This window comes from Oncorhynchus tshawytscha, linkage group LG19 (assembly GCF_018296145.1).
Source record: "Oncorhynchus tshawytscha isolate Ot180627B linkage group LG19, Otsh_v2.0, whole genome shotgun sequence".
NCBI lineage: Eukaryota > Metazoa > Chordata > Actinopteri > Salmoniformes > Salmonidae > Oncorhynchus > Oncorhynchus tshawytscha.
Genome location: NC_056447.1, coordinates 28,598,266 through 28,610,762, shown reverse-complemented (window position 1 = coordinate 28,610,762; position 12,497 = coordinate 28,598,266). Strand labels below are relative to the sequence as shown.

The 12,497-nt window shown below is 41.9% G+C and overlaps 1 long non-coding RNA gene across 1 annotated transcript; it reads left to right on the top strand.

Moving 5' to 3' along the window:
- Positions 1 to 3,286: 3,286 nt before the first annotated feature.
- On the top strand, positions 3,287 to 12,061 carry LOC112219116. Its single transcript, XR_002948687.2, has 3 exons — positions 3,287 to 3,324; positions 11,207 to 11,311; positions 11,546 to 12,061. It is a non-coding gene; the product is annotated as an uncharacterized LOC112219116 (long non-coding RNA).
- Positions 12,062 to 12,497: the final 436 nt, after the last annotated feature.

The window sequence follows — 12,497 nt, the reverse complement described above, 5'->3', positions numbered from 1 at the left end:
GGCTCACCTGACAGACAGTGCAGGTGTGGATCAGTGCTGCCTTGGCTGCAGTCTTCTGGTCTGCAGCAGCCCCCCAACAAATACTAATTGAGTGTATGTAAAACTCTGACCCACTGGGAATGTGATAAAAGAAATAAAAGCTGAAATAAATCATTTTTTTCTACTATTATTCTGACATTTCACATTCTTAAAATAAAGTGGTGATCCTAACTGACCTTTATACAGGGAATTTTTACTAGGATTAAATGTCAGGAATTGTGAAAAACTGAGTTTAAATGTTTTTGGCTAAGGTGTATGTAAACTTCCGACTTCGACTGTAGTTAGTCATTGTGGAGGTCATGGGCTGCCTTTGACTGACAGGTAGTATTAAGATGTTATGATGTTCCTGCAGGGCTAAGCCAGCCCATGCTGCAGCAGAGAACGTTTTGCACAATAATAACTGGCATAGGAAATATTATCTGCAGATTTGTCTACAACTTCCTTTTTTTCACTCTGACTCAGAATGGCGATGTTGGAAAACAAATATGGTTTAGAGGTCAGGGTTCAGTTCAACTTTCATCCTTTCAACTTTTCACCATGCTGGGAATATGCCACAATCGTTTGTATTCATTAGAATAACTCGTACTCATAGATATACTGTACACTACAGCTGCAACATATACAACATATACCTAAATTCTTACCAGACAGTGCAAGGCTGTCATAGCAAAGTTTTGTTGAATTGTACTGTATAGATTCATTTTAATATTGCATGAGCTTGTTCTTCAGTTGTCCCTATAGTATTTTCAGTGTGGAGCATGCTGAATTTGCAACAGTATTCTGGAAATGAAAATAAGCTCTATTATGAAGTTTTCTTTTTGAGTTGAGACAATATACCTCCAAATCATATTTCCATATTGATATTTTAGGTGCTTTAAACAATAGATGTAATAGATGAAAGATGTCATTCTTAGAATGGTCAGAGTAGGAAAGGTCTTATTGTAGTTTTGGTAAACATAGGTTTCCCTTATCAAATCGACACATGAATATGAATATGATTTTGTAACGCAAGTTTCAGAATGTAGAGAGTAGTCCGAGTTTTGTTTGGCTTAGTGTGTCAACCATGTTTCAGTCCTGATAGCTCTTTACAGCTACAGAACCCAACATTTCCCTGACACTGGAAAAAAATCTTGAAGTGGTATAATTATGCGTTTACTTGGAATCCAATAATTAAAATACCTCTTGATAACTACTGTGTAATTCAATGCTTTTGTGAGGGATCAGAGCATATTTTGAAAATGAATGTGTTTATGTAGGCTAAACCTACAATTTTATTGAGAAAAATAATCAACCTCATGCAAATTGTAACATTTGAAATAATAAAGTGTTCTCCATAAAAAATGATTTATAAATCATCAAGGCACTATAAATAGTTTCAGACAGAGTGCATTGAGTTAACTTTCATGGTCATTTACCACCACTCTCTCCCCTGGCTCCCATCATGTCACCCTCTGTCAAACTAAGGTTGTGTTATTTCTATTATGTGAGAGAGTTGACACTTGGCTTTGTCTGAGCCCAGTACAACATAGCAGCATGCCTGGCATGCATGGAGATCACAGTGGATCAGCGGGGGATCCTCACACTTTACCAGTGCTTTAGGGAGTCTGTACTATGGCTGTACTACTCCAACCAAGTGATACCTGGTGAAGAACTCATTCCTTTGGCTTGCCTTATATTGTGTCAGGCAGCATGTAAGATAATTCACAATGACAGTTCCTCTAGAGATTAGTTTATACTACTCTTTTAGGTTGTGATTACAGACATGATCAGATCCAGACCAGTCGAATGAGACACAAATCCGAAATGACATAGGAAGAGTATTACAGACGGGTTGAATCATGAGAATAATGTCTGTTTGACTGTTACCACAGCCAGGTCTGTTTCAGCGTTAATAATAAAGATGGTAGTGAGGGTCTATCAGGTTTGCTGATCTCTTACAGTAAGGGTCCCCTGTGTGTATGATATGTCCAATTACCCTCCTTGGCTGCATAGGGAGGGGCTGAGCTGAGCTGCACTGGACTGTTGTATAAGAGCTTGTTAGCTGAACGTGAGAGCCCATGGGAGAGAAGTGATGGGACTTTGTCATGGCTGAAAATACTCTTGCGTCACACGTGCGACAGATAGTAGATTGATAGATTGAATCCCGAGCTGTCAAGGTAAAAAAAACAAAAAAACAGTCGTTCTGCCCCTGAACATGGCAGTTAACCCACTGTTCCTAGGTCGTCATTGTAAATAAAAATGTGTTCTTAACTGACTTTCTTAGTTAAATAAAGGTTACATTTGAAAATAATAAAATATAATCACTCGGCCTCATAGCCTCACAGGAAGTGGGCTCCAAACGTCACAGTGTGCCATAATAACAGATTGACACCTCTGTTGGGAAAGTAAATATACTGTAGATACATTAAGTAGCATATCCCACACAACTTTATATATGCATAGGAAGAAAATTGAATAAAATCATTACGTGCCTGCCAAGCCTACAAACAATTAAGTTTACTCTTGTCATGCTTGCATTGGTTTACATCTGGGAAGCAGTCCTCTGGGCCAGAGGTTGAAGATAAGGCACCAGCCAGAGCCAGTAGCTGAAAAGGCTAGGCAAGGACTTCATGAGTACAGTGTTACCTATGAATATTACATCATTATTTCACCAGTGGTAAGGGACTTGCTTGTTTGGGCGTGATTTTTTTGTAAGTCACCCTTTGTATACCTGTGCTGTCTCCTGTCTGGACAAAATCACATCTACCATTTGACACACAAAAAAGTGGTCCCTCGTGTGAACCCAAGTCAGTCAGTCAGTCAGTCAGTCAGTCAGTCAGTCAGTCAGTCAGTCAGTCAGTCAGTCAGTCAGTCAGTCAAACAGACAAGAATGTTACTGAGAGCAATGGCCTATTCTGGATGGTACTCTACAGTTGGTTGAGAACCCACTATACACCCAGTCAGTCTGTGTCTCTGAGGAGTGCAGTGTTAGAAGGTTCCTTGTAAAATACTATTTGAGGATTCAGACATGGTTCAGATATATATAGAGCCCCCTGGATCGCTGTGGCCGCTCCCTAAGGATTACAGTGCCATGCATGGGCATACATTTAGCACAGCAAATATGGAGAGAGTATGTTGGGGGGGGGGGCGTAAACCTACCCTCCTGTAACCTAAGTGCCATGGCCTATTAATGCCCTGGTGTCATAGGGTCCCGGGTCTCTCTGCACGTTATGTTCCACTGAGTTACTGATATCACACACTAAATTAGCATAGACATCTAGCCACAGCCAATGCCTTCACGACCAGGTACAGTACATTTTCACTTTCTTAACTAAGAAATTAGAGACTCAGGGGTGGGGGAGGTCACCTTTCAGCTAGAGGTGCCCCACTAAAACTGCACAGAATTCCACCTTTTGCTATATGAGGTTTATTTTGATAGAGAGGGACTTTCACTGCTCAAACTGTGTCTTGCCTGGGTAAGTCTTGTGTGGGCCAGGAATGGGGCACCCTCTTTGTCCTCACTGGAGTTCCTGTCTGCCACTGAAGAACATTTCCAAGTAGCACAAACCATCAAGGCTAACCTCAAAGTCAACAACATTATTTTTTGTCTTAGGTTGATCTGTGTACCAAACTCAGTTGACATATTTCAGCTTGTAAGGTTGAAGTTCATATCCTGTTTTAGGGCTGACTCTGTGCTGAGATACAAATCAATCTGCCACAGTTGAAATAAAGAAACATGTATTTTTATTTTCTGTTTTAATTCAAACTCATATGTTGTCTAGAGTAAGTAATGAGCCTACAACTAACCTCCAATACACTTCAAACAGACACAGAGAGCCCAGCTAGCACTTAAGGAACTAGACAACATTTTTTGGTATTTCATTACTTGAACAGAATTTTCCTAAAAGTTCAAACATGGTTACATTTAATTTCAATGTCGGTAATGTTCTAGGAGTGTTCTCCAACTGGTTTGACATTGGGAATGTTCTGAAATAGTTCAGAGAATGTTAAGAAATATAATTATTCTGTGGAAATTTCAGTACTTCAGCATAACATTTCCTACAGATTTCCTCATGGTTCTATTTAAAGTCATGTTCTCAAATTGTTCCGAGAATGTTAAGAAAATCTTTCATAAAAACCACAAGAAAACTTTAGTAATGCTCAGAGAACGTTCTAAGAATTTTATTTAAAAAAAATATACAATAGGTTCTCAGCATCATTTAAAAAAAATAAACTCTCTATCCTTTACTTCAGGGGTAGATAACCCTGTTTTTGATTTGCCCAACCTGGAAGACCAGGTGCTTTGAATTTAGGCAATCAATGAACTGACAAATTAGCTGTTGGTCAAGTGTGGTGCACTCCAGGAAAATGGTTGCCTGCCCCTACTCTATCTTGTTAAGTTTGTTCAGGTGTCTTGGCCGAGCCCACTAATTTGCCACACCTGATCTTAATGATTACTTGTTTCCTTTGAAAAGGGGTTTCTTTGAATAGGCTAAAATGAACAGCTTTGTATGAGTAAAAAAACATTGCATGCTAGTTCCATCCAGGTGGCACAGTGGACTAATTCCATGGATGGAGAACAGAACATCACAAACTCAGCAACAAAAAAAGAAAGGTCCATTTGTGAGGACCCTGTCTTTCAAAGAGAATTAGTAAAAATCCAAATAACTTCACAGATCTTCATTGTAAAGGGTTTAAACACTGTTTCCCAAGCTTGTTCAATGAACCATAACCAATTAATGAACATGCACCTGTGGAATGGTTAAGACACTAATAGCTTACAGACTGTAGGGAATTAAGGTCACAGTTATGAAAAACTAGGACACTAAAGAGACCTTTCTACTGACTCTGAAAAACACCAAAAGAAAGATGTCCAGGGTCCCTGCTCATCTGTGTGAACGTGCCTTAGGCATGCTGTAAGGAGGCATGAGGACTGCAGATGTGTCCAGGGCAATAAATTGCAATGTCCGTACTGTGAGACACCTAAGACAACACTACAGGGAGACAGGACGGACAGCTGATTGTCCTCGCAGTGGCAGACCACATGTAACAACACCTGCACAGGATCGGTACATCCGAATATCACACCTGCGGGGAAGGTACAGGATGGCAACAACAACTGCCCAAGTTACACATTGAACGCACAATCCCTCCATCAGTGCTCAGACTGTCCGCAATAGGCTGAGAGAGGCTGGACTGAAGACTTGTAGGCCTGTTGTAAAGCAGATCTTCACCAGACATCACCGGCAACATCGTCGCCTAAGGGCACAAACCCACTGTCCCTGGACCAGACAGGACTGGCACAAAGTGCTCTTCACTGAACAGTCGCGGTTTTGTCTCAACAGAGGTGATTGTTGGATTCGCGTTTATTGTCAAAGAAATTAGTGTTACACCGAGGCCTGGAATCTGGAGCGGGATCAATTTGGAGGTGGAGGGTCCATCATGGTCTGGGGCGGTGTGTCACAGCATCTTCGGATTGAGCTTGTTGTCATTGCAGACAATCTCAACACTGTGCGTTACAGGGAAGACATCCTCCTCCCTCGTGTGGTACCATTCCTGCAGGCTCCTCCTGACATGACCCTCTAGCATGACAATGCCACCAGCCATACTGCTCGTTCTGTGCGTGATTTCCTGCAAGACAGGAATGTCAGTGTTCTGCCATGGCCAGCGAAGAGCCCGGATCTCAATCCCATTGAGAACGTCTGGGACCTGTTTGATCGGAGGGTGAAGGATAGGAACATTCCCCCCAGAAATGTCCGGGAACTTGCAGGTGCCTTGGTGGAAGAGGGGGGTAACATCTCACAACAAGAACTGGCAAATCTGGTGCAATCCATGAGGAGGAGATGCACTGCAGTACTTAATGCCGCTGGTGGCCACACCAGACACTGACTGTTACTTTTGATTTTGACCCCACACCTTTGTTCAGGAACACATTATTCCATTTCTGTTAGTCACATGTCTGTGGAACTTGTTCAGTTTCTGTCTCAGTTGTTGAATCTTGTTATGTTCATACAAATATTTACACATGTTAAGTTTGCTGAAAATAAATGCAATTGACAGTGAGAGGACATTACTTTTTTTGCTGAGTTTAGGTTTGAATCTCACTGACACCGTGTCACAAAAAAATGTATGTGCTTGTGTGATTAATGCTCAAGCAAATTCATTTCCATGTGTGCTATCTGTGTTTGGAGTTCAAAACAGTTAACTTAAACTAGCAGTGTTCTGAGAACATTCTGAGAACTTTAGTGAAACTTTCAGGGAACCATAGCAAAACATTCTCAGAACTTCCCTGCAACCTACAAATGTATGTTCCGATAACAGGTGAAATGTTCACTTCAGAACATTCCGTTTTACCGGTCAGGAAACTTATGGCTTTGTTCCCAGGGCCAGTGGTAAACCAAAAACGTACATTCCCACAGCTTCCAAGGAACAAAATGTGCTAACTGGGAGTATATGGAAAGAGAACATGAACTTGAGGTAAAGAAACCCATGTGAAGAATGTCCTTTTTTCTGCTCCAAAACGACCACTGCGGGTGGTAGCCATAATGATGGAATATTTGTGGGCTAGCCAGGACTCCTCCCAAAGCGTTTGTTTGTGTTCTCCCTCCACATCTGGGAAGACACACAGGGAAGAATGTCAGGCATATCTGATGCAGCTCTGTCATGAAGAGGGGGAAATAAATGAGGGGGGGGAACCATGATTAATTTCTAAGTCATAGGGGGTGCTAATACAACAATTTAACCCAAATACAAAATAGAAGTTCTACAAGCCTAAAAGTTTTTTAATATCAATATCAGCCCTATCGATACATTTTGAAACACTAACTTGGGCTTGCTTATGGCAGATATTCATGTGACCCGTTCAAATTAGTAAAAAAAATAGAACTTGGGGGTCATTGTATTTTGCACTTTGACTGTGCTTGTTTGCACATACCAATGGGGAAGCCAACAAGGAGGAGGAGAAAGTAAATGACTGTTTACTGGCAGCTTGAATTTCTCCAAGTTTCAGATAAGAGATTCCTTACCAGCATCATCAGGGCCGTGTCCTGGTCAGGAATTCTCCCTCCATGGATCAGAGGATGTTGAAAGCTACTGATATGGGGGAGATCTTTACAAGTCGTTGAACTGAAACCCACTGTTCATTGAGTGGTCTTGTGTTGACAATTTCACGTTCTGAGTGGTTGACCCCCTTACGAATATCTTCACACTCCAAGTTTTGCATTTACGCAGTTAGTAGCCTAGCATCTTGTTGCCTAAATTATTTAGCCCCTAATGTCACAAGGTCAGAACTTTCCGTGTCTACACACACAGAGATACTTCCATACGTGTCCATATATGGAGTCTCTTGTGCTGTAGCCTCTGTGTGTGAATTGGAGGGCTCGGTTGGAGAGCCTTTTTGTGAGGTCTAAGTCCTACTTGATATTTATTTCCATTCCACAGAGCTATAAAACCCTTCGGTATGCACTTACAAATGAGCCACTGTTCTTCTCCAATACTCTCCTCCTTGTGTAATAACCTACTGGAACAGAGAGAGACAGATGAAAAAGCAACGTAAAGGGGAAACAAATCTTAGAATAGGAATAAGGGTTTGTTATGGAATACTTACTGAACCACTTTTCTGACAATATTCTATGCTGTACATACATATATGATACAAATGTATTATTGCACAGTTAACCTGGAATAATGGCAATCTATTGTCACATTGAGCAGTATGGCCAGTACATACTGTACATAGATGGGCTATGCCAATCTGATCAGCTCTCAAATTAAAATCTGGGCCAGTTTGTATTACTGTGTGCATCATCTCCCCAAAATGTGAAATTTCCTTTTGCATTATTAAATAACATTTCTAAAATTAAATCCACCAGTAGGGGTTTTAAACTAGATTTTGTGAATGAACTCCAAACCCCAAAATTACTTTTAAAGTTAAAGTAAAACGGTAATTTGGAGCTTGCGTGGGAGTCTATGACAATGATACATTCCAGTGTGGTTTTGAGTGACTGGTGAAAGGCTGACAGAGTGTTCATACTACAACCTGACCCAGCAGTCTCCCTACAGTAAGGAATTCTACAGGAACCCTCAACTCTATAGTAACTGTCTGCTGCTCATACCAAAGCATGGCTGTGACCCTGTCTGTGTTGGTTCAGATGCTGTGACTGTGTTCCCGTCACATTTAGACTTCCCCATCAGGTAGAGCAGATGGGAAAAGTAATCAAACAACTGTCTGAATGCATAGATGTGAGAATCAATAGACATCCAGTGGTGGTGGTGTGGTCTGAGTGAACCCTGCCCTGAGGCCACACTGTTAGAGATAACAGCATATGATTATTGTCATCATCTCCTGCGGATGCTGAGAGGAACATTCATATCACGAGTCACATTAAAGAAACTGGGAAAGGGCGTAAAACTCTTGGAGCTTGCTATCCCAGGATCCCACTCCCTCAACCAGCCCTGTCTCTGGTTTAGTCTCTGCAACCAGAGCTGCTGGGTGAACAGTACACCGGAAGAATGGACAGCCAAGCTCTCAGAGTAATAGAGAGTAGAGTTTAGCCACATCGATTAATCACTCTGGTTCAACACAGTTTAAACCCTCATGAAAAATGGCATCAGTCAAGAGAGTATCCAGAGTAACTGTTTATTCAGCTTTTATACATGGAGGGAAAGCAATGGAATTGAGAGAAAAAAGTAGCCCTGCCAGGACGTTTGTGTGCAGCCAATTTGGGCTCTCATCTAGTGTGCACTGCAAAGTTTCCAGAAGGGGAAGGGACGGAGGGATGAGTGTTACATTTCATTTGAGACAGCTTAAATCCCTGGGGACACTGCGGCTCGGTTTCAGTCTGCAGCAGCACAGTTTGAGACAGAGCTCTCCGACTGCTCACCATCATGTGTCTGTATCAGATACCAGCTGAACTATCCCACCTCATGTTAGTGTCCAACAAGCTTTCTCTACCCTTAACCTTGTTCTGAACACCTCCAACAAAAAAGGGCATGTGGTTTGGTAAGAAGAATGCACCTCTCCCCACAGGTGTGATTACTACCTCTTAGGGTTTAGAGTTTGAGGAAGTCACCTCATACAAGTACTTGGGAGTATGGCTAGACAGTACACTGTCCTTCTATCAGCACATATCAAAGCTGCAGGCTAAAGTTAAATCTAGACTTGGTTTCCTCTATCGTAATTGCTCCTCTTTCACCCCAGCTGCCAAACTAACCCTGATTTAGATGACCATCCTACCCATCCTAGATTACGGAGATGTAATTTATAGATCGGCAGGTAAGGGTGCTCTCGAGCGGCTAGATGTTCTTTACCATTCGACCATCAGATTTCCCACCAATTTTCCTTATAGGACACATCACTGCACTCTATATACTCTTCTGTAAACTGGTCATCTCTGTAAACCTCTGTATAGGCCTCACTCTCCCCTTATCTGAGATATCTACTGCATCCTCCACATACAACACCTATTCTGCCAGTCACATACTGTTAAAGGTCCCCAAAGCACACACATCCCTGGGTCACTCGTCTTTTCAGTTCGCTGCAGCTAGTGACTGGAACGAGCTGCAACAAACACTCAAACTGGACAGTTTTATCTCAATCTCTTCATTCAAAGACTCAATTATGGACACTCTTACTGACAGTTGTGGCTGCTTTGCGTGATGTATTGTTGTCTCTAACTTCTTGCCCTTTGTGCTGTTGTCTGTGCCCAATAACGTTTGTACCCTGTTTTGTGCTGCTACCATGTTGTGCTCCTGCCATGTTGTGTTGCTACCATGTTGTTGTCATATTATGTTGCTGTCATGCAGTGTTGTCATGTGTTGCTGCCATGCTATGTTGTTGTCTTAGTTCTTTCTTTATGTAGTGTTGTGCTCTCTCTCTGGTCGTGATGTGTGTTTTGTCCTATATTTTTATTTAATTTATTTTTATTTTTAATCCCATTCCACGTCCCATGCAGGAGGCATTTTGCCTTTTGGCAGGCCGTCATTGTAAATAAGAATTTGTTCTTAACTGACTTGCCTAGTTAAATAAAGGTTCATTTAAAAAAATCAGGTTTGGTATTAGGCTCAGTATGGGTTGGCTGTTATAGGCGCTATTATTTATTTGAGACCAGCTGCAGCAGATACATTTACATTACCTCCTTAGTTTTTAGAGGTGTCCAAAATTAGCCCCTGAAGGTTTGAGCTTCATAGCTTTGGCCCAATATAGCTCAGCTCTTCCTGCCCTGCTGACTCAGAAATGCTGTCTCTTTCTTACACTCCTCCTCTAAAGGAGCTGCCGTGCCTAAGACGAAGAGAGGCATCCATTACCGTCACAGAGCAGGGGACTGGGTGCTGCTAAAGGTGGCTACACGGTTTACGTGCGTAGATCTATGCGCAGGCCTTTTAGTGGGTGGACTTTTTTTTGTTGAGCAGCTGACTCTTTTCGTTGCGTTCCAGCCAGAGAGGAAGTCCACCTTGTGTAGTGTTTATCCACTAGGGGGCTTGGGGAGCCAGAGTAGCTTACCAAGCAAGAGGGGTCGAGGCACTCTTTTTAACTAGCTAGCGACGACATTTGAACTTCCGGATCCGGTGCTATATGCCTGTTTACAAATACTAGCTAGCTAGCAAGCTACATGTTAGGCTAGGCTGGTGTTCTATCTTTTACGACGCTACATTTTAGCCACAGAAACAGAAGCAAACATGTATGTCTATGAACTACAATTGCTGGTGTTTGAACAGCAAGAGCTTGAACTGCTCTTACTACTAAGGAGGAGAAGAAAAAAAACTACAGAAAATGGCGAGCTCGTCCACTGAACACTACAAGAGGGGACAATGGGGGAATACTCATCTCTTGTCCAACCTATGCGAAGCATCGACTAGGAAAGACATTTTAAATACTTTCTTCAGCGGCTTGCCCCTCACATCTCGCAGGAAAGAACTCACAGCTTGCCTGTAATTGCTACAGGAAAGCTGTCTGTGACCCTTCGGTTTTTGGCGAGTGGCAGCACGCAGCAAAGTTATAAGCTAGGAATCTCGAGAATTTGTGCCATCGTCATGAAATTGTGCCAAGCTATCTGGCATGTCCTGAAGAGGGATTTTATTGCTTATCCCTCTGTGGAAAAATGGGCTTCACCATGATTGACGTAGGCACATAGTCAGGAAGGAGATGCAGGAATCTTCTCATGAAGCAATTTCTGCTCCTAATTCATAGCAGGCCAGCTGCCGCTACCAAGGCCAGAGTGCTTGCCCAAACACCGAGCCCACATGTCTTTGTGGGAGACGAGGCTGATGGTAAACCTGATGCGACCATATCCAGGTAAGATACTCTAAAAACATGTGACTATACATATGATGTGAAAATTATACCTATATAGACATTGTAATTATATATCTCACATAAAAGTGATCTGGCATCCCAGTAAGAGGATGGGGGCCTAAGGCCAAAGCTTAGGCTACACAGTTGTTACAGGACACATTTGATAGCCATCATTTTCCTGTTCAATACTAATGGAAACACTTATTTTATTCTGGTCTGGACAACACCAAGCAGATCTACAACTACCACCACTCAAGAGCCAGAAGAATTTCAGAGCTCTGCTTTGGGATCCTTCCTGCAAGATGGAGGATCCTGGGAGAAGCCCTTGAGGTTGCCCCAGAGAAACCTGAGACCATTATGAAGGTCTGTGTGGCCATCTATAATTCAATTTCCACTACAAACACTGACAACAGAGTCATCAACCCCACGTTTGTTGTCCACTCCACACCCACCGGGGACCTGCATCCAGAAGAGTGGAGACAGGTGGTACAAGTGGACACTAGTTTTCTGGACCCAAAAAACATTTCGGCAGACAGGGCAACCAGAGTTGCAATATACGTGCGCAAAAACCTCAAGGACTACTTCCTCACACCAGCTGGCCAAGTGTCTTTCCAGGATGCTGCCATGACACGTGGCACCTTACAGTAAATTCTGGAGTATGGTTTAGAAAACATGTACACATACAGTGCATTGGGAAATTATTCATACCCCTGCACTTTTTCACATTTTGTTATGTTACAGCCTTATTCTAAAACGGATTACATTTTTTTTTAAATGTAAAAATTCTCATCAATCGACACAATACCCCATAATGACAAAGTGAAAACATACTTTTAGAAATGTTTGCAAGTGTATAAAACTTTTAAAACAGAAATACCTTATTTACATACAGTTGAAGTCAGAAGTTTACATACACCTTAGCCAAATACATTTAAATTAACTTTTTCACAATTCCTGACATTTAATCCAAGTAAAAAATCCCTGTTTTAGGTCAGTTAGGATCACCACTTTATTTTAAGAATGTGAAATATCAGAATAATAGTAGAGAATTATTTATTTAAGTTTTTATTTATTTCATCACTTTCCCGGTGGGTCAGAAGTTGACATGAACTCAATTAGTATTTGGTAGCATTGCCTTTAAATGGTTTAACTTGGGTCAAACATTTCAGGTAGCCTTCCACAAGCT